The following is a 20890-nucleotide window of genomic DNA, read 5'->3' as shown; positions in this document are numbered from 1 at the left end:
TTCTTATGTCATTTTCTGTCGAAAAAATTAAGCACTGCCAAGAAGCAATCCCAAGTGTCCATGGTACTTTGAAAGCTGTTCAAGGTGCATTCATGGATTTGAAATCTAGAGCACTGTAGATACGTCTTCTTTATCTTTTGACTTAAAAAGGAGATGTGGTAAACCATTATAACAACCAAAGAAGGAATCTAATTACATTTGTGCTACCAACTTAATGAATCATCTGGTCCCTGGAATTTGAAAAGGATTTTAGTGAGACTATTAGGTATCATTATTTTATATGATCTATTAGGTTCTATCTCTACTGAGTTTCCTAAAGCAACTCAAAATTTTTACCTTATACATATGGAGCTTTGAAGTATCACTGGGTTAATAGCGAATTATTGATAGGTCTGCACTCCTTTTAGAGAAACAATGCAAGGGGATGAAGGAACGCAAGGAAGAATATGTTTCCTTGCCTTTCCCAGCTTCTAGAAGCCCACATCCCTCGGCCTGTGGCCCCTGTTCATCTTCAAGGCCCGTATTGTCATCACTCTGTCTTCTCCTTCCATCTGCACGATTCGTGCTCTGACTCTCCTACCTCTCATCCCTTTATAAGTATACTTGTTACGTTGGACCTACACTGATAATCCAGAATAATCTCCCCATCTCATGATCTTTAATTGCATCTGCAATGTCCCTTTTGCCATATAAGATTACATATTCACAAACTTTAGGCATTAGGAAGGTCATGGACATCTTTGGGGGTCATTATTCTGTTTACCAGTGTCTATGGTCACATAGACTGCCATTTAAAAAGCTTTGGAAACATTTCACCCAATTCAACATAATTGTTTCTATTATTTGATCTCCTCTTTTTTTCAAGTATGCCTCAACATAAGTGAAATAATTAATGCAAATTATCCAGTAATGTGGTCTTAAAAAAAAACAAAACACAACTGTTGACCTAAAGTGTGCTGCACTGAAAAATCACTACATTTACTCATTCCTGCATTCACTATAAGAACTCAGCTTTGAATTTCATTTTACATGGGGGTGTGTATTATGAGTGTGCGTGCGTGCGTGTGTGTGTGTGTGCCCGTGCTGGAGAGACTCTCCACCTTAACTCAATGCAAAAAAGAAAAATGTTAATTTTAAAATATAAATTAATTTTATTTATTTTTTTTAAATTTTTTTAACGTTTTTTATTTATTTTTGAGACAGAGAGAGAGAGAGAGAGAGAGCACGAACGGGGGAGGGGCAGAGAGAGAGGGAGACACAGAATTGGAAGCAGACTCCATGCTCTGAGCCATCAGCCCAGAGCTGGACGCGGGGCTCCAACTCACGGACCGCGAGACCATGACCTGAGCTGAAGTCAGACGCTTAACCGACTGAGCCACCCACGCGCCCCTAATTTTATTTTTTTAATGTTTGTTTATTTTTGAGAGAGAGATAGTGAGGAGTGTCGGGGGTGGGGGGAGACAGAGAGGGAGACAGAGAATCTGAAGCAGCCTCTGTGCTGTCAGCGCAAAGCTGGGCACATGGGGCTCAAACCCGTGAACTGTGAGATCATGACCCCAGCCGAAGTTAGATGCTCAACCGACTGAGCCACCCAGGCACCCCAATTTTCTGATTGTTAGAAAAAAAGCTATTATTCTACAGCTATATTTAAAATTTTATTAATTATAAAATGTAACTATTTTCGATATGTCACCAGAAATACTTAAATGAAATAAAACAGCTGTCACAATTAAGTAGAGGCTTCTTTTTCTTTTGTTTTTGTTTTAACGTTTATTTGTTTTTGAGACAGAGAGAGACAGAGCATGAACGGGGGAGGGGCAGAGAGGGAGACACAGAATCTGAAACAGGCTCCAGGCTCTGAGCTGTCAGCACAGAGCCCGACGCGGGGCTCGAACTCACGGACCGTGAGATCATGACCTGAGCTGAAGTCGGACGCTTAACCAACTGAGCCACCCAGGCGCCCCAAGTAGAGGCTTCTTAAGATTGCAGTTTTTACCATTTGTTTTTAACAGTTACTGACATTTGAGTTTTTGTTAAAGTTTTTTGTTGTTGTTGTTAAGGGACATCTGGATGACTCAATCGGCTAAGTCTCCAACTTTGGCTCAGGTCATGACATCCCGGTTCGTGGGTTCAATCCCTAAATTGGACTCTGTGCTGACAGCTCAGAGCCTGGAATCTGCTTCAGACTCTGTGTCTCCCTCTCTCTACCCCTCCCCCTCCCTCAAAAAATGAATAAACGTTAAAATTTTTTTTTAATATTTTTCATTACAATAGGGAACTGAAACACAGAAAACATACCTAGTTCTTAAGAAGTCTCATTGTAATGTTCTTATTCTTTGAACATCTTTCTTTAATCCAAATTATAATTTGTGTCTCATAGATTTTTTTTTATTTTTTCAATTTATTTATTGTTTAATTTACATTCAAGTCTGCATATGATGCAACAATGATTTCAGGAGTAAATACCTTAATGCCTCTTACCCATTTAGACTATTCCCCCTCCTATAACCCCTCCAGCAACCCTCTGTTTGTTCTCTATATTTAAGAGTTTTTTATGTTTTGTCTCCCTCCCTGCTTTTATATTATTTTTGCTCCCCTTCCCTTATGTTCATCTGTTTTGTATCTTAAATACCTCATATGAGTGAAGTCATACTATATTTGTCTTTCTCTAATTTCGCTTAGCATAATATCCTCCAGTTCCATCCACGTAGTTGCAAATGGCAAGATTTCATTCTTTTTCATTGCCAAGTAATACTCCATTGTATACATATACAGCACATCTTCTTTACCCATTCATCCATAGATGGATATTTGGACTCTTTCCATACTTTGGCTATTGTCAATAGCACTGCTAAAAACATTGGGGTGCATGTGCCCCTTCAAAGCAGCACACCTGTATCCTGTGGATAAATACCTAGTAGTGCAATTGCTGGGTCGTAGGGTAGTTCTATTTTTAATTTTTTGAGGAACCTCCATACTGTTTTCAGAGTGGTTGCACCAGTTTGCATTCTCACCAGCAGTGCAAAAGAGATCCTCTTCCTCTACATCCTTGCCAACATCTGTTGTTGCCTGAGTTGTTAATGGTAGCCATTCTGTCAGGTGTGAGGTGGTATCTCATTGTGGTTTTGACTTGTATTTCCCTGATGATGAGTGATGTGGAGCATTTTTTTCATGTGTCTGTTCATCATCTGGATGTCTTCTTTGGAGAAGTGTCTATTCATATCTTTTGCCCATTTCTTCACTGGATCATTCGTTTTTGAGGTGTTGAGGTTGATAAGTTCTTTATAGATTTTGGGTACTAATGAAATATATTTCACATGTATATTTTTAATCCATTTATTTTCCATACTTTAATACTTTAGTACCATCCATTTTAAAAACTAATCTTCAGCAAACATAAAAGAGATAATACACGATTGTTCCCCAATCCTCCAACTTAAAATAGGCAAGCTACATGGATTATTTTATGCCATAACTTTTCCTTCCTAGCACTCATTACAACTTGGGATTACTGTTTTCTCTGTTGTTATTTGTATCCATCTTCCCCAATATAAACTCTTTGAGGATGGGAATTACTATATTTAACTCCTATACACATGGTACACTTGGAATATTGTAGGATCTCAAGAGGCTTGGGATGAATTAGTGAATTAAATAAATTTGTATATGTGTATATATGTGTGTACTGTGCTTTGAAGGTGGCTTAACCCTGACAATGAACTTGTATCTTCAGCAGAGAAAATGTAAGGTTCTTTTCACTTTGTGTCATCAATTCTAATTATTTGAATTTTTGAGCTTAACAGCCTTTCATAGAATCATTAGTGTCCGTGAATAAATGATAATGTACTTGTATTTTCCTATGTTAGTAAGTTACATATGCTTATATATTTTGAATGGGTTCTATTCTGATTTCTCCAAGTGTTCGTGCATTTGTTTAGAGGAAGGCACAGAAACTGGCCTAAAATAATATCATTTGTGAGGTACATTTCCTTTGTACTTGGTTTGTTGAGGCTTTTTATCATAAAGAGATGTTGAATTTTGTCAAATGTTTTCTCTGCTTCTGTTGAGTGATGATATGATTTTTATCCTTCACTTGGTTGATGTGGTACATCACACTGACTGATTTGTGGATGCTGACCCCTCCTTGCATCCCTGGAATAAATCCCACTTAATCCTGGTGTATGATCCTTTTAATGCATTGTTGAATTCAGTTTACCAATATTTTTGAGGATTTTTGCATCTATGTAATTTTTTTTTTCTTGTGGTGTCCTTGTCTGGAAGAGTTTGAGAAAAATTGGTATTCATTCTTTAAATGTTTGGTAGAGTTCACCAGTGAAGTCATCTAGCCCTGGACTTTTGTTTGTTGGGAGGTTTTTGATTATTGATTCAATCTTCTGACTAGTAATCCACTGTTTACCCTAATCATTTTATACATATGTGTGTATAACATAATTTTATATATGTGTGTATATAATCTATGGCATATATATACATATATATGGAATATATATAATCTATGAGATTGAAATGTAAACAGATAATCAGCTCTTGAATATCCTCTTTGTGACATTTTGCATGATGTTTGTGTTTCCAATCTGAGCTGTCAGCACAGAGCCTGACAAGGGGGCTCAACGTGAGATCATGACCTGAGCCGAAGTCGGAAGCTTAGCTGACTGAGCCACACAGGTGCCACTAGAAATTCTTGATTTTTCATTTACGACTTAAATATCTTCTCTTTAGAAGAACTCCCCAGTTAACTGAAGCTCCTGTACCCAACCAGCCTACTCACTGAAGGTTTCTAAGTACAATTATTTCTGCTTTCATAGTAGAAACACCACAACTTGAGGAGTCCCATCCCTCAGAGGGGTTATTAAAAGAAAAGTTGAGGGGCGCCTGGGTGGCGCAGTCGGTTAAGCGTCCGACTTCAGGCAGGTCACGATCTCGCGGTCCGGGAGTTCGAGCCCCGCATCAGGCTCTGGGCTGATGGCTCAGAGCCTGGAGCCTGTTTCCGATTCTGTGTCTCCCTCTCTCTCTGCCCCTCCCCCGTTCATGCTCTGTCTCTCTCTGTCCCAAAAATAAATAAACGTTGAAAAAAAAAAAAAAAAAAGAAAAGTTGAGAAACTGAGAGAATCATACCAGTACTCCATCACAAGCAATCCATCTAGAATAGGCAGTCCTTTATACAATACCCCCATTAAAAAATTAGGGCCTCCTCCCCAGTTTTGAGCATGTCCTTTCAAATCCTTTTGACAGCCATATTCTCGAAGGAAGAAGACATATGTGCAGACTTATGCAATTTCCCCTTTTAGTATAATTTCACTAGATGTGTGGTCCCATTTTCATTTCACATGATACTCACCTTCTTGCTTCTTTAGGTAATTGCCTGTTTCTATAATGATTTTGCTTTTATTTCTGTTGATGACTTTCAGACATAATGGGTTGATGCCTTCTTTAATGGGCACAATGATTATAAACCTCTATTAAAGCAGGGATCTGTATGCCTTACACTGACAGTAGAGTTAATTGCTTTTACAATTAAGATTTTATGAGAAATACATTTTTAAAAAAATTTGTTAGTACTCCAAGTTGAGATCTTCCACAGAAGAAGAGGAATCCTTCCCAAAGCTGCTGATGAATTACTTTTCTTTCAGCATTATGTCTAGATTTCTCAGCACATTTCTTCAGGAGGTGGGTCCTGCCCATTGATACAGACTTGTCTCTTATCTGTACTTTGCAGGCAATCTATACCTGCCTTATTGCACTCCTATGGGGTTGTAGACTGGCTTTTTCCACATCTATGCCTCTTTTCATGCTGCTCTTTTTTGCCTCCTTCTCTGGATAGCAGTCTCCTCCTTTAAAGTATTAATTCCTTCACAAAGCCCTTCCTGATAATGGTGGTGAAAGTACAGTTGCCTGACTCCTCCTCTCAGAGCACCCTGTGTGTGTCCATGAGACTGCCCCCATCACATAATCCCGCCATGGTCTCGTTACTCCTCAAGTTACGGCTTTAGACTCTAAGCCTCTGGAGCTGTGTTTTTAAATATGCAGGCATCACAGAGCCTGCAGATGGCCCCATCGTGTTTGTTGCATGAAGCAAGCAAGAAAGCAAAACATCAAGAACATGGCAAAACCAAGTGTATTTATTTGGTGTTTTAGTAGATGTGATTTCCTGCGACTTGTCTACTCTAGTGAGATGAATTGCAAGAGCCTGAACTTACAGGTTCCTGCTGTTCATGTTTAGCCTTCTTAATGCATCATGGCTGATTGGACACAGAGAAACTCTCAATTAGTCTTGTTTTGTCATGGTGCACACAGCTCTATCCAGAAATGATAACAAAAACATCACACAGCTGCCTGATATTGTAGAGGGAGAGGTACCGTATCTGACCCTAAACTCTTAACATATATGAGATTGTTACCATTTGAGGGACTCTACCCCTGAAATGTGGATCAGAAAGCCTCCAATAGGTATTCTCACAGTAGCCTCGGCTTCTTTATGCTGGCTACGTCCAATTTTGCTTCACTAGACAGAAGCTAGGAGGGGACATCCAAGCTATGGTGGCCAGAAGTTAAAGAACCGAAGTGGAAAGCCCAAGACAAAGTCCTTCAGCAACAAGTAGGCTCACCTCTTTATTAGCATCAACCCCAAATCTTAGAAAATCCTGTTCTTTATAATGCTGACTTAACCACCTACAATGTCTCAGTAAGCTCTTTTCTAGCGGTGAAGGAAACTCAAAATCAAACAAACCAGAACAAAAACCTTGCCTTCCCTACCCTTCCTAGTCCCCACCCCAGAGCTTCATTCCTGCTTAGTTGAATCCATCTCTCTCTCTCAGAAGAAAGAGTGCTTGTTTTTTTGTGCCCAAGGACATACGTAAAATTTTATTACTGAAAAGTTGGAATTCAAAACAGCCAGAATAGAATGGTCTAAAATCCATAACAGTTGGCACTGAATCTCATGGTGATCGCACCATGACCTGAGGTTATGGACTAGACATGAGAAAGGGGGTGGAGCTTTGTTAAGGCAAAGGTTCAAGTCTCACTTGATATGTTGTATTGACCTCACCGTGTCTGAAAGAAATGAATGACCCAGACAAAAATAAAGTGGAAGCAGAATAAAGTGGTCAGTGTCCTTAAGTGACTCTCAGGGTTTGCAATGCATTCCCACTAACACATCTGATTTGAGATGAGTAGAATTCCTAGGAAAAGCTTCTGAATTAAGAATTAAATGTAGGGGCGCCTGGGTGGCTCAGTCAGCGAAGCTTCCTACTTCAGCTCAGGTCATGATCTCGTGGTTTGTGAGTTCGAGCCCCGCATCGGGCTCTGTGCTGACAGCTCAGAGCCTGGAGTCTGCTTCGGATTCTGTGTCTCCCTCTCTCTCTGCCTCTCCCCCACTTGTGCTCTGTCTCCCTCTGTCTCTTAAAAATAAATAAAAACATTAAAAAATTTTTTAAAGAATTAAATGTGCAATGAGTGGTAAATGTCATGATAGAATCTCTAAAATACTTGACTCTCCTACCATAGTTCCACTGAGAATTAAATTTATGTAGGATGGGGTTGAAGGGTTTTTGAAGATTGTCTAATTTCTGAGAGGCACACAACTGAAGCTTACAATAAAAACCCAAAAAACAAAAAAGACACACACACACATGCACATACATGTGCACACACAGGGAAGTTTACGATATCCTTCAAAGGGAACGAATGTCTCTGGCCAGTGTGATTAAAAGAAAAATGTTATTAAATCAACAATCAAATGCTGTTATTTAACAGTATTTGAATGTGTACTAGTGCTTGAAAATAATTTTACGAACAATATAAAAAATGCCATGAGAATAATCTTTAAAGCCACCTATAATATATTTTCATTTATATATATATATTTTTTCATTTATGCCCTTCTCAATTTGAATTTAAGTCATTAGTTCAATCGATAGCAAAAGTAAGGTAATGGATAATGGAAAGAATGCTTTGTATTTCCATCACCTTCCTTTCAAGAGTGTAGGCATTTTTGTCGTTAGAGCTGATGCTTAGATGTGAAATTGTTTTTACTGAGTTATTGATGACTGTATCTATACAGAGCCTAAGTCAAATTATAGTGTATTATGGAAGCAATAGCTTCCTTCAATTTTTTGCATTATTGTGCTATAAGAGCCACCTCAGCCCATTACCAAGCTGCCATGAATATTGTGTCTAGACTATAAGTCACCTAGGTTTTAACCAAATTAAGTCTCTACTGCATGACGCAGATTTAGTATCTTCTGAACATAGCAATGTAATCTGTAACCATGGAATTATTGTAAGAAAAAACTAAAACGCAGTGCCTTATACACAATAGGCATTCAATAAATATTTCTTGAATTGCAGATATGACCTGGACCTACTACAAATCTCTCCTATTTTTCTCCTATCAATGAATTAAGAGCTACCAATCTATAACACTTTTATCATGTCATCAGCCTTGATATATGAAGTGATGTTCCTGAGGAGAATTTGGAACTCATATTAAACAGAATAGAATAGACTAACCCACACCTTCTGAATGAACAATGCATGCTTTTAATCTACCCCAGTAGGCAATCAGTTTCTTAGTGGTAATCAATAGATGTTAAAATTTCTTCTTAAAACTGACTTCACTGGCAAGGACCACTCCGAGAATATGCACAAATAGACTAAAGAATAAACATTTTTAAATGGCTATTTATTTTTGAGAGAGAACGCACGCGTGCGCGGGCGTGAGCAGGGGAGAGCCAGAGAGAGAAGGAGAGAGAGGATCCAACGTGGGCTCTGCGCTGACAGCAGTGAGCACGATGCGGGACTCCAACTCAGGAACCGTGAGATCGTGACCTGATCCAAAGCCACTTGCTCGACCGATGGAGCCACCCAGGTGTCCCCAAAATAAACATTTTTATTTTACTTTATTTTATTTTATTTCATTTTACGTTTATTCATTTTTGACAGACAGCGAGAGACAGAGCATGAGCGGGGAAGGGCAGAGAGAGGGAGATACGGAATCCGAAGCAGGCTCCAGGCTCTGAGCCGTCAGCACAGAGCCCGACGCGGGGCTCGAACTCACAGACCGAGAGATCATGACCTGAGTCGAAGTCGGACACTCAACCGACTGAGCCACCCAGGCGCCCCAAGAATAAACATTTTTTAAACAATAATGTCAGGAGTAAATTCCATTAGTATTCAGGAAATATATCATACATTTAAAAGGAGAAAAACAATACATTTGTGAAATCTAATCAATGAGTTCAACTTTGGAACTCTAAATGTCTAAATTTTTAGTTGGCAAGAATTCTCAGATTTATCAAGCCAGTGGTATGTTTTGGACCACGAGCATCTAGGGGAATGAACTTCTGTCCACGAATGCTTAACTAAAGATGAACCTGTTTAACTTAAATAGTGTTCTACATGGAGATAAATGTCCAGCTACAATTCATCTCCACTAAGAAGAAAAGGAAGAAAAGAAGAAAGGAAATGGATTTGAATAAAAGAATAAAGAAAAATAGGCAACTAACGGGAGTTTCTGTATGGATTATTCTATTTAATGTAATTACTCAAGAGGGACCTTTAAGAAACCTTCTTTTGGGGAAGGATTTAAAAAGGAAATCTGTCCTCTCTTCCCGCACAGTCACGAGGGGGCCTTGCCTAAAGGTGGGATGAGAACAAACTTCATTTTTACAGCAATGAAAATTTTGGAAGATGGGTGGAGTTTGAGTTCCGATTTGTAATTTTCTCCACAATCAGTTAATCAGTTGGGTTATGCAATTAAACTCTCCTAGTTTTCATAACCACCAATGTGTCTATTTTTAATCATATTAACACATATACATTCTTTTACTCGATGGATATAAACTTACAACCATAGTTCCTGAAAGAATCCCAGGGACTTAAGTCAGGAAGGATGGATCGTATTTGGAAAATACCGCTCCTTTATTGGAATAAGCACTCATATTTGTGGATCTTTTTTTCATTTTTTACAAGTTCCCATCGGTACTAGAATCTTCTGTTTCAAACTCACCAGCTGAGAAAACCGAATAGGTTTTCCCCATGAGATTCTTGTTCAATTTTCTACATTCAAAGGGTTATAACGTTTACCAGTGTCCATTACACCGTAACTATAAAGTTAAGATGTTTTCTGAGAGGCGAGTCTCCAGCACCACTGACTGACTTGTCGGCCTAGGTGTGCGAAGAGTTAAATACAAAACAGGAGAATTAAAGCCGAACACTAAAAGCAGTAAGTGTTTTACTTCTATCTCATTTGGGACCTCCTAAGGGAAGAAACTAGTGAGCTATGCAGACTTGAGGGGAAATAAAAAAAGAAATTGTCCCAATGCTATTCAGTAATCAATTGGAGAAAAAAAAAAATCAGTCAGTATCAGGTAATAAAATATGGAATTAGGGTAGAGCACTTGCCTGAGGATATATCCCGTAGTAAAGGTTATTTTTCATGATTTATAAGGGTTTTTAAAGAAGCTTGCGGAATGCCACAGGAGAAATGAAGACTTCAGAAAGCTATACATTGTTCTGCAAGTGCTTTCATAATACTTGTTTATGTTTTAAGGTGGGGGTGGCGGGGTGGGGGAGAAATTGTACAGTGAGGTGGAACGTTTATTGACCAGATTGATCATGGGAACAAATCTGCCGGTGGTAACCTTGTTTAATGATATGTTGCTGGGCTCAGCACCTTGCTGAGGTTGTGATTCTTCACCGGCTGGGGCCGCATGATGGATCGCGGCAGGAAGCTGATGGCGCAATCACTCACCGGCCCGTCACTGCCACCGCACCGCCTGACACTTGTCCCTGCTGAATGGGGCGGCCAGGCTGCCCCGCCCACTGGGAGACCCAAGGGCTCCACCAGAGAACACACGGAGCGCTCTCTTGGCCCTGCACCTTCCTTTGTAGGGCATTTCTTTCCACTCTGGGCTTATTCTCCCCCCCCCCCTCAAATAACCTGAGTCCCCCCACACACCTTTGGCTTCTCATTTGCTTCCTCGCACCCGCAGCTCATTAGGGTTTATTTTCCCCGTGGCCAAACAGAAGGCCAAGCGAGGCCTTTAAATCAGAGTGTAGGTTTCCCAAAGACCTAAAGATTCAGAAAATAGGAGAACACGATGAAATCGTATTTTATCGTTATTTTTCTATTTTTAATAAATGCATTACTGGGGCAAAATTATGCTGAGGTCCTTCCTTAGGAATGGGGCCACGTGGGCCTAGATTAAACGCTGGGAGCTGTGCTTTTCATCTTCCTATATCCACCCTCTCACACACAATCGCTCAAAAACACGGACACGTGAAATTCACTTCAGAAAGAACAAAATAGGACAAATGAATACTTTTACGCAGTCACTCAACCAATCTATAATTCCCTATTGCTTATCTCAGTAAGTCTAAGCTGGTCTGTCCCTCACAAGGTAACCCCAGACACCAAACAATTCCTGCACTCTCCAACATCAGTGCTTTGGTTTAGCCAGGAAGGCTTGTGTTCTCGTTGTTCACCGCTTGCTCTTCCCCGTCCCCTGCTTGGGGTAGTCTCCCCTTTCCCTCCATTTGCCAGTCCTTCTAGAGCCAACCTGCGCCACCTCTTACAAGAAGTATTCCTCGATTCCTCCGGCCTTTATTCACCCCTTATATTAGAGGTTTGTTGTCTGCCTCCTCACCCTTCACTCCTTCCCTCTCACGTCCCACATTCCATTTGGCAAGGCTTGTTCACCCCAGCCTCAGCTCTAAACTGGGACTCGAGACTTGGGCTACACCAATCAGTGCACTGAATTGCCTTGGTGGCAAATTTGGTTCAGGGACAGGAATGCAAAATTTATTAAGGTTTTGCTAAAATGCTGGGACAAAGACGTACTACTCTTCCTGTGCACAAATAGACATGTAGGTATAGGGGCTTCTGGAAAACATCTTGGGACTGTGAATAAGCGAGGCTTAGGATGAAGCGGACATTGCTGAAGGTAAGGAAAAGGAAAAGAAAGACGCAAGATATCTGATGACTCACTGAGATACTCCGGTCTTATCGTTGCCAGTCCTAAGAGTACTCGGGAGAGAACTCTCTTCGGGTTTCAGCCAGTTGCTCAAGGATTCTGTTACTTGCAACTAAACACCGTCTTCTTTGAACTCAATTTGCATTTATGATAAATACAGTGCTGTGGGCTTTGGCTTTCCTATTTTTTGAATATGCAACCATCCTCTCTTCAACAAGTCAAAAGCTTTTTTTTTTCAGTTTATAATATACATATATATATTTTTTTAATTTACTTATTTCAAGTCAAGTTAGTTAACTGGCTTCAGGAGTAGAACCCAGTGATTCATCACTTCCATATAACACCCAGTGCTCATCTCAACAAGTGCCCTCCTGAATGCCCATCACCCATGTGACCCATTTTCCCACCCACCTCCCTTCCAGCAACCCTCAGTTTGTTCTCCGCATTTACGAGTCTCTTATGGTTTGCCTCCCTCTCTGTTTTTATCTTATTTTTCTTATTTATTTATTTCTTCCTTATTTTTCCTTCCCTTCCTCTGTATTCATCTGTTTTGTTTCTTAGATTCCACACATGAGTGAAGTCTTGTGACATTTGTCTTTCTCTGACTGCAAAGTTGAGAGCTTTTGCAGGGTACGTGGACTGCTTTGAGTCTTCTGTGTTTCTTCCTGATACTTTGCACCGTGCTGGGATTGAGTATACCCTCAATACGCACTTGTGGTTTAATTCCTGAATGACAAACTCATCATCTCTTCGGGCAAGTGGTGGTACTACGTGTTTTACAGCTTGCTAACTCCATTGGCAGGGGAACTCCATTGGCCTGCAGGAAAGAAGTCGTTATCATCTGTATCAAGAAGGAGATTTATAGACAGAGGAAGTGATTAAGAGTTCGCTAAGCAGATTTTTACTAAACTATTCAACGTATGTCTATTGACCCGATCTAAGTTACACTAGCTATTCTTTTATGGGCATCTCAGCCTTGACTCAAGAGCTGTTTCCCCCAAATGCCACTTGTTATTTTTGCCAAACAACATCACTGCTTAGAGGATTTTATTTCTCTGTTTCTCCTGCTCTCTCCCTCCTTTGGGATCCTGGGTGGAAAGTGATCTACACAAAAGAAACAGGCTGGTAACAGACCTTCGAAAATTGTGGCTGCCAAGTCAGGGCCTTTAGAGCTACACGTGTAGTCACTAAAAACAAAACACCCAAACAACTACTGCATTTACATGTAACTGCTTAACACGCTTGTGCTTTGTGCTAGTAAAACTAATATAGGAAAGTTTGTACATTATGAATACAAGAAAGTTTGCCCATCATCTCAACCTTCAAGACGTCAAATTAAGCACATTATGTGGACAGTCTATGAGCTTTAGACACAGGTTCCAAATCTCTAAGACTTTCTAATCAGTCTCACTTCTTATGTGAGAAATAACTTCTCATCTAAACATATTTAAAGTGTAAACAATTTTGAAAAAAATACATTACTGAGAAAGACTAAAACAGCTTGCTACACTTCAAGTTAGGGTTCCTAAACATTATGGCACCTAAGATTTACCTGTGTGCTTGTTAAAATAGAGCTACCTGGGCCCCACTGTTGAAGGATCTGGTTTGGGGCTCTGGCTGATGAGACGTGATACTGTGGCCCCACACTTTGTGCAGCACCTCCCTACGTGGTGCTCCGCCAGAACTCCCTCAGGATAGTTGCAAGTTTACCTGTTTTCCGTTTTTCGGCCATCTAAGGCAAGTAAGCTGCTGGGAGACAATTGAAAAAAATCACATTCTTACCTCCATGCTTTTGGTTTTCTTCAATTTCTCTTTACAATCTAGAATTGTAGATCTAGTAATTTTCCTAAATTGCTCTTTAGCTGAAGAGAAAATAATAAGACACATATTCTGAGTTTATGCATTGAGTTGAAGGGATACCTGTAACCTGACTTGGTTCCATGTTAGAATTTGCCCATTTCTCAGACAGGCACTTAAGCTCTGCCTGTTTTGAATTCCCGATATTACTAATTACACTGCTTTCACTTGAAAAATATTCCTATGAATATTATTTATACTAGTACGAATACATCAGTATGCCGGTCTTCATAAATTTACATGTGCAAGCTATGTATACAATACCTCATAGGAAAAAAAAAAAGAGCTCACGTTGTAAGCCATGAAGAATCAGAAGCATATGATATTAAACAAAAAGTAGCTGTCTTAAGATCAACTGGGAGTAAAAGGGATGTAGAAAAGTAAGAACTGTGGCTTTCCAATAGAGAGCTCAGCTGTGGTACGGTCTCTTTAGCCAGCTTACTCAGCTCACTCTGAGGTTTATTTTTAAAGGCATTATCCTAGGTTGCAACTAAAAGGTGCTTTGGGAAACTGAACCTGATAACCACGTTCTCTCTCCCTCAAGAGGCAAAAATTGAAACAGACAAAAAAATGGAGGTACATTACTCAAGCTAACTGAAATCAATTTTTAAGCTCGAGATTTTCATATAATGTATTTTTTTCTTCCTTCACTCCCACCAATGTGGCATTATGGTATTATTCTTTGAAGAATGCCAGTGTGGGGTGTGTGTGTGTGTGTGTGTGTGTGTGTGTGTTGAGAGAAAGAAATGTATACACACTTTTATTCATTGAACAATACCTCCTATTATTCAGAAAAAAACTCTCCACTTCTCTTTCTTCCAAGGTGGCGTCACCCCAATCGGCAGTGAAGACGATGAAAACGTCCCCCCACTGCAGCTTCTGGATCCTTGGCTGACGGTGGCAGCTTCAGGTCTGCTTTGGAGCATATCATATGCTGTGAAACCTTGGTTTGCAACCCTGATTCATTCCAGAAACATGCTTGTAATCCAAAGCACGTGTCTATCCAAGCGAATTTCAAGAACCATTGGTTCAGTTGTAATCATGTGGCGCTGGGCATCACGTACATGATACTCATCTTGCAAGACATCGCTCATTTATCAAATTAAAATTTATGAGAAATGTTTGCTCATCTTGCGGAACACTCACATAACAAGGTTTTGCTGTATTTATAAAAGCAAAGAGAGGTTAACTTGTCAACTGTGTGGTATCTCATTTTGGCTTCCTAATTTTGGGGTCTATGTCTATACTTAAACACAACTATCAACAACCCAGTGTGAAAAGGACAGACACATATTTATACCCAATGCCAATCAAAGCTTCCTTCACTCTCTCACAAAGTTTGTTTCATTTAACTATAACCATCTTTTAATCTGTATTCATTTTATTTGTAAGTCATCAATGGACTTTGAAACAGAACTGAAATTCACTGATATTTAAGAAAATGGCAAGTTTCTCTCTATGTATACACACAAGTTATTTCTTCTGGAATAAGAACGTTGACATAGTGATATTCTAATGTAAGAAAGAGGACATTTTTCATTTTCAAATAATAAATGACATGCTAAAGGCACATTCTGCATCATGAACACTTTATAACTACTGGTCTCGTATGATGGTTAACATAAAACAAATGGACAGAATTAACTATGAATCTAGTATAGCCTGGTGTTAACTACAATAAAGCTAAGTGCATTTTAAAATTGCTTCTTTATATTTTAGCACCTTAAAATGGGCTATCCTCATAGGTACAATATTAAAGGTCCTCCAAATAATACTTAAAATCCTTGGGGCAGGGGGCAAAGGGTGTTACTGTTTTTCAACATTGTTCCAAATGAAATTAATGCACAATTTTTAAAAGATAGGAGTTGACATTGTTTGTAATTACATACGTTATATCCATAAATACAGCAATCTACACATTTATTCGGCATTATGCTTATTGAAATAATATCAATTTTCTAGTCATTGAAAACTACTAGAAAACATTTAACATTTTATACCCCTTTCATTCCAATTTTTACAAAAAAAGAGAGAAAATGGTAATAGAAGTGACCTTTTATCAATATACCTTCCTAAATGCTGTTATATAAACATTTACCCCAAATGACTTAGATTTTTTAAACTGTTGTATTATGCCAGATTGTTGCTATAATAAGGGAAATATGAAAACAAAAATTCTTTATAGGTATAGGCCTCTTTTCTAGAAAGAAATTTATCTGCTAAAGTGTTTAATATATACAGACTATATATATATATATATATACTATATATATATACACACTATATACATATAGTGTATACACTATATACATATAGTGTGTATATATATATAGTATATATATAGTTTGCCAGTTTAAGAAAAATACACCAAGCATAAATTGATGTTTGAGAACATAATTTAGTTGGCAATTTCTTAGGTGAAATTTAATATTGTTTGATACAATTACGGAATTCAGATGTATTGATCTAAAAGAATATTCTGGTGTCAAAAAAAAAGGGAATGTTTTAAATCCCCACTCCTGTTCTATCATTTTCATCAATCTATCAGGCTGTGTATAAAAATCACAAGGAAAAATATTAAAGCACTGTGGTAAGTGCATGAACATCTGTGGACATCATTGAAAGCCACTTAATAATCCCAGTGAAAGAAGTTTTACATTTTAAAATCTGAGACCTCCTTATGCAAATCATTTTGCCTTTAGCCATTTCAAGAAGAAATGAAGGACCTGGAAGACTTTGCAGTTTTACATAACACTGGTGACTTGGTTACCAACTTTGATCTTACATTAATTAGTTAAGATCTTGACTGATCATAGCAAAAGCAAACTAAAAAATCTGGTCCCCAGTTAAAATGAAGTATAGTTACCATCTATAACGACGAAAATTCCTGCTTTGTCTGTGATAGTCTCTGTGTTTGGTGTAGTATTGAAGGGCATATCATAACATAATTCATTGTCTAGTAAAGCGATTCACATGATATAAGAACATTTTTAAACCTTATTACATAGACATCAATCTCAATGTTAGGTTGTTGTATACTTAAGCCATTGGGGGTATAAATCAAACATGTTTGGGGTGTTTTGTGTTTAAAGACTAAGATTTGAGGAAAATAACTTTACATGCTTTAACCCAATTATGGGAAATTAGGTTGTGGCTGTACTTCTAGAACACGTCGACTTTAAATAAAGTGAAGTCTATTTTGTTACAATTCACTGTTCTGTTTTGGTTTGGTGTGGCTTTCCCCCACCATAAAGTTTATGCTAAGATAAAGCTTAAAGCTATATTTAAGTTGTAGAAAATATGACCTTTCTAGTATATATGAAGAACTAAAATTTAAAACTCACTAAACAGCCAATCCCTGCGAAGAATTTCCTTTTCCCTACAGGTAGCATGAAATGGAGCCCAAATGACAGGACCCCATCTGAGCCTCCCCAGCTCCCCCAGTCTGCACAAACCCACTCTATCAATCATGGCAGGATAATGCATAGTGGTTGCACCTGTGACAGGAAATGATTGAGTGCTGAACACAGGGCCGGCTTCGCCTGTCGCTTTGTGCATTTGTATTTCTCCAGGGCCGGTTTGAGAATTTCCAGAACTTGGGGGCGGGGAAGGAGGGATTCCCATTGTATTTTGAAAAAGAAATAATAATGCATTTTGATTATGAAGACATAACACAAAAGAGAAATTAGGCGGCAGAATGGCCCTGTCCGCTCAGGTGTGGGAAGGCATCGGTGCAACACAGGATGCAATATTATTAAGCTGTAATTTAGTTTAGATAAGTAGAGGATGCTGACCATGGCCGTTCTTTTGGAGATGTCTTACCCAGTCGCAACACAGATGTTTGTTCCTTTATGACCACATAAAAGAAAAAGAACAAAAGGTCAAGGCTCACCTCTTGTCCAAAAAGACTGTATAATATAACCTAATTTAGGATAGGAGACAAAAAAATGTATATTTTTTCACCTTATAAGCTCTTCTGCAGTTTTTTGGAAAACTCTGATTTCATGTCATAATCTTATTTGAACGGTTTGAGTAAGTGCGATAATGTTAAGAAATTGAAATTACAGTATATACAGCTTAAATAATGTTCTGCTAATCCAGCCATTTACAGAAAAATATATATGGTGGAAATCTTTGTGAAAGTGCCTATTTTACAACATTTAATATTTGAATTGATCCTTCTATGTAGAACCAGACGTATTTCCTATTTTACAAGAATGAAATATTGATAATATATTTTATTGTATACATTGTTCACAGAATTCGAGTTGGGGTTTCTTAAATGACCAAATTAATACTTTTGTTAAAATAATAAGGGTACCTGTTAAAGAATGTTGGAGGGAAGGAATAACCAAAAATTAAAAAAAAAATTTTTTTAATTAAAAACACAAACAAAAACCCCACCACACTAATTGAAAACTCTCCCCAACAAAGGGAAGGAGGCAGAACAACAAACAATGAGAACAGCAAATCTAGATGTATAAACTCAGCTTCTCCTGTTAGAATTTACATTTTTGTCTGAGGGGCCATTCTCCGTGGCACGGGACATCTCCACATGCTGACACTTCTAAAACATTTTGTGGGGAAAGAGGAGACTGCCGAGTGCTCTTTTATTTTTCCTATCCGGTGTCATTACCTTCCACCTTCCCTAAATGTAGGCAAATAAAATTACAGAGAAATGAAAGGACTGCAGCGTTTTGAGGGTGGCTTGTTCCGGGACAATCGGATTTCCCTGGGTAATGTCTATGCAAACACACACGTCGCGTCTATCTCATTGTTTCCACCGCGGAGAATCTTCATCGCCGGTTCCCCAAGCCTTTGTTGACCCTTGGCGAGGAAAGTTGCTTGGCTGCTAACAGATAGAGGCCGCTGATTAAGCAAGAGGGGCGGAAACTGACTTTCTCCGGGTGCTAACCGATCGGTCACTGCTAACGGGGTAGGGGGTGGGGGGTGCAATAAAGTAAACTGCGGGGCACTTTGGCGCAGTGAAGCACAATTCGCCCCAGGGCTGTTGTGGCCAGATGTGCGCCACTCCTGCAGCCCCGAAGCCTTTTCCGTCAGCGACCGGTCACCAACCACACCGCGGGATCGGGGTGGGAGGTCGGGCCGGTCCGAACTGGGGGAGGAATGCGGGCTGATCCCCGAGCCGGCGGCGCGAGCCCCGCGGATCCAGGCCGCCCTCGCCCTCGCCGGGCCCGGCGCTCGCTCCTCCCCAGCCCGTCGCGCACTTTCCCCGGCAGGGGGCCGGGGTCGCGCCCGGACGGTCCCCGCGCTCCGGGCACGACCCCTCCCCGCCGCCCACCGCGCGGCAGCTTGCACCCGCCCAAATGGGGGGGGGGCGGGAGGGGAGTCTTCTCCATCACCCCCGCCCCGGCTTAATCTGCGGGCCAAAGGAGGCTGGCTTCCTGGCTGCCCGGGCCTGCAGGTGCCGGAGCGCCTCGGGGCGGGGGAGTGAGGGGCAGGGGTCGTGGAGCCGCCGCTCGGCTGCGCGCCCTCCTCTCCTTCTTCTGGGGGATCTCTGCTCTCGGCGGAGCGGGGACCCCACCCCCACCCCACGGGGTCACGGAAGGCCAAGTCGTCCCGGGACGGCGCCTCGCTGGGGGCCCTGCGCTGACCGCGGCACCCTGTCCCCGCACCGCACCCGCCACCTCCGCCCGCCTCCCGGGGTCCCTCCTCCGCACCCCCACGTCGTGTTAACTGACCAGGAGCCTTACTTTAATTGCAGAGTTAAACATAAATCATTAGGTTCAAAGAAACCTCGCCTGCCTCCCCCTAATCAGCTAGAAAGGGAGGCCGGGGAAACAAAAGACGTAAAGGAAAATTAAGCTACTTCTCACTCGGCGCTGAACTTGGAGGTGGGGGAGCGGCGCGGGGCGCGCGGGGAAGGCTGCCACGAGCAGGGTTTCCAACGAACCCCGAGAAGGGGGAGGGGGGAGCGGAGGAGGAAGAAAGACAAACATCTGGGGATTGGACCATATGCTGAAGCTTTGTCTTGTCCTTCAAAGTTCGGCTGCCCTTGAAGTGATTTGTCAGGCGGCCCACGGGTGACAGGGAGGATGTTCGGCGGGGAGCGGGGAGGGGGAGGGCGGGGAGGAAGGGGGAGACGCGGCCGAGACGGGGAGCAAAGTGACCCCACCGCCCGAGGAAAGGAAGCAGCCAGTATCCGCGGAGGTGCGCGGCCAGAGACGGGGGGAAGCGGGCCGGTGGTTCCAGGGGAAACGCCAAGACAGCGAAAGAGAAGCGGGAGGGAAATAGAGGTTAAGGAAGAGGAAGGCCGAGTAGCAAGAGAAAAACGTGAGAACGGGAAGAGAGGAAAACAGACGGGCAGAATAAGCTGAAGGCAGTCATCGGGGTGTCTTAAGAAAGGGTGCATATCTCCTAGTTTAGGAAAAGTGGCTTTGAGCTATACCGAGCCCCCCCCCTCCTTTTTCTTTCTTTTTTGCCCGCCAACCGCTGAACTGATTAGACTGTAATTAAGGCCATAAAGCCCTCAGATTATCCACCTGTTTATTCACTAAAGTCGGGGTCTCATCAAGCAAATTAGCTGCTTCCAGGCTACACATTGGGCCTCGAGCTTGCCTGATTAATGAAGTTTATTGGGAGCTGTTAAAAGCATTAACTGGAGAAAATCTCAGCAATTCGTCATATTTAAGGGATGGAAATTAAATCTTGCTATGCAAATGAGAAAAAAAATTTTTTAACCATCTTTAGGGGCTACTATCTGCATATTATTTTTCTTTAAAAGTCTGTTCAGGAAATAGGCATTAGAACACAAAACATTATTAGGACTTGAAGTCAGAAATACTGCCACCTTACTGGGCATTATGATGGGGAGTGGAACAGAAAGCATAATACAACCGTTCCCAAGTCAAAGAGATTTTTCAGACATCCGGTCCCAACGCCAAGCTCAGGAGAAACTCAGTTTTTAAATTAAAGTTAGTGTATCCTTCTACAGAATGGGATTTGGGAGCAATCCTTACAGGGGCTTAGTGTTTGATTTGTGGGAGGGAGTGCGATGAAGTCAACAGATAACCGAGACA

This window comes from Lynx rufus, unplaced genomic scaffold (genome assembly GCF_022079265.1).
Source record: "Lynx rufus isolate CCGP_SWC_20201006 ecotype Redwood Valley unplaced genomic scaffold, mLynRuf1.p SCAF_15, whole genome shotgun sequence".
Lineage (NCBI taxonomy): Eukaryota > Metazoa > Chordata > Mammalia > Carnivora > Felidae > Lynx > Lynx rufus.
Note: the sequence above shows the minus strand (reverse complement) of the source record.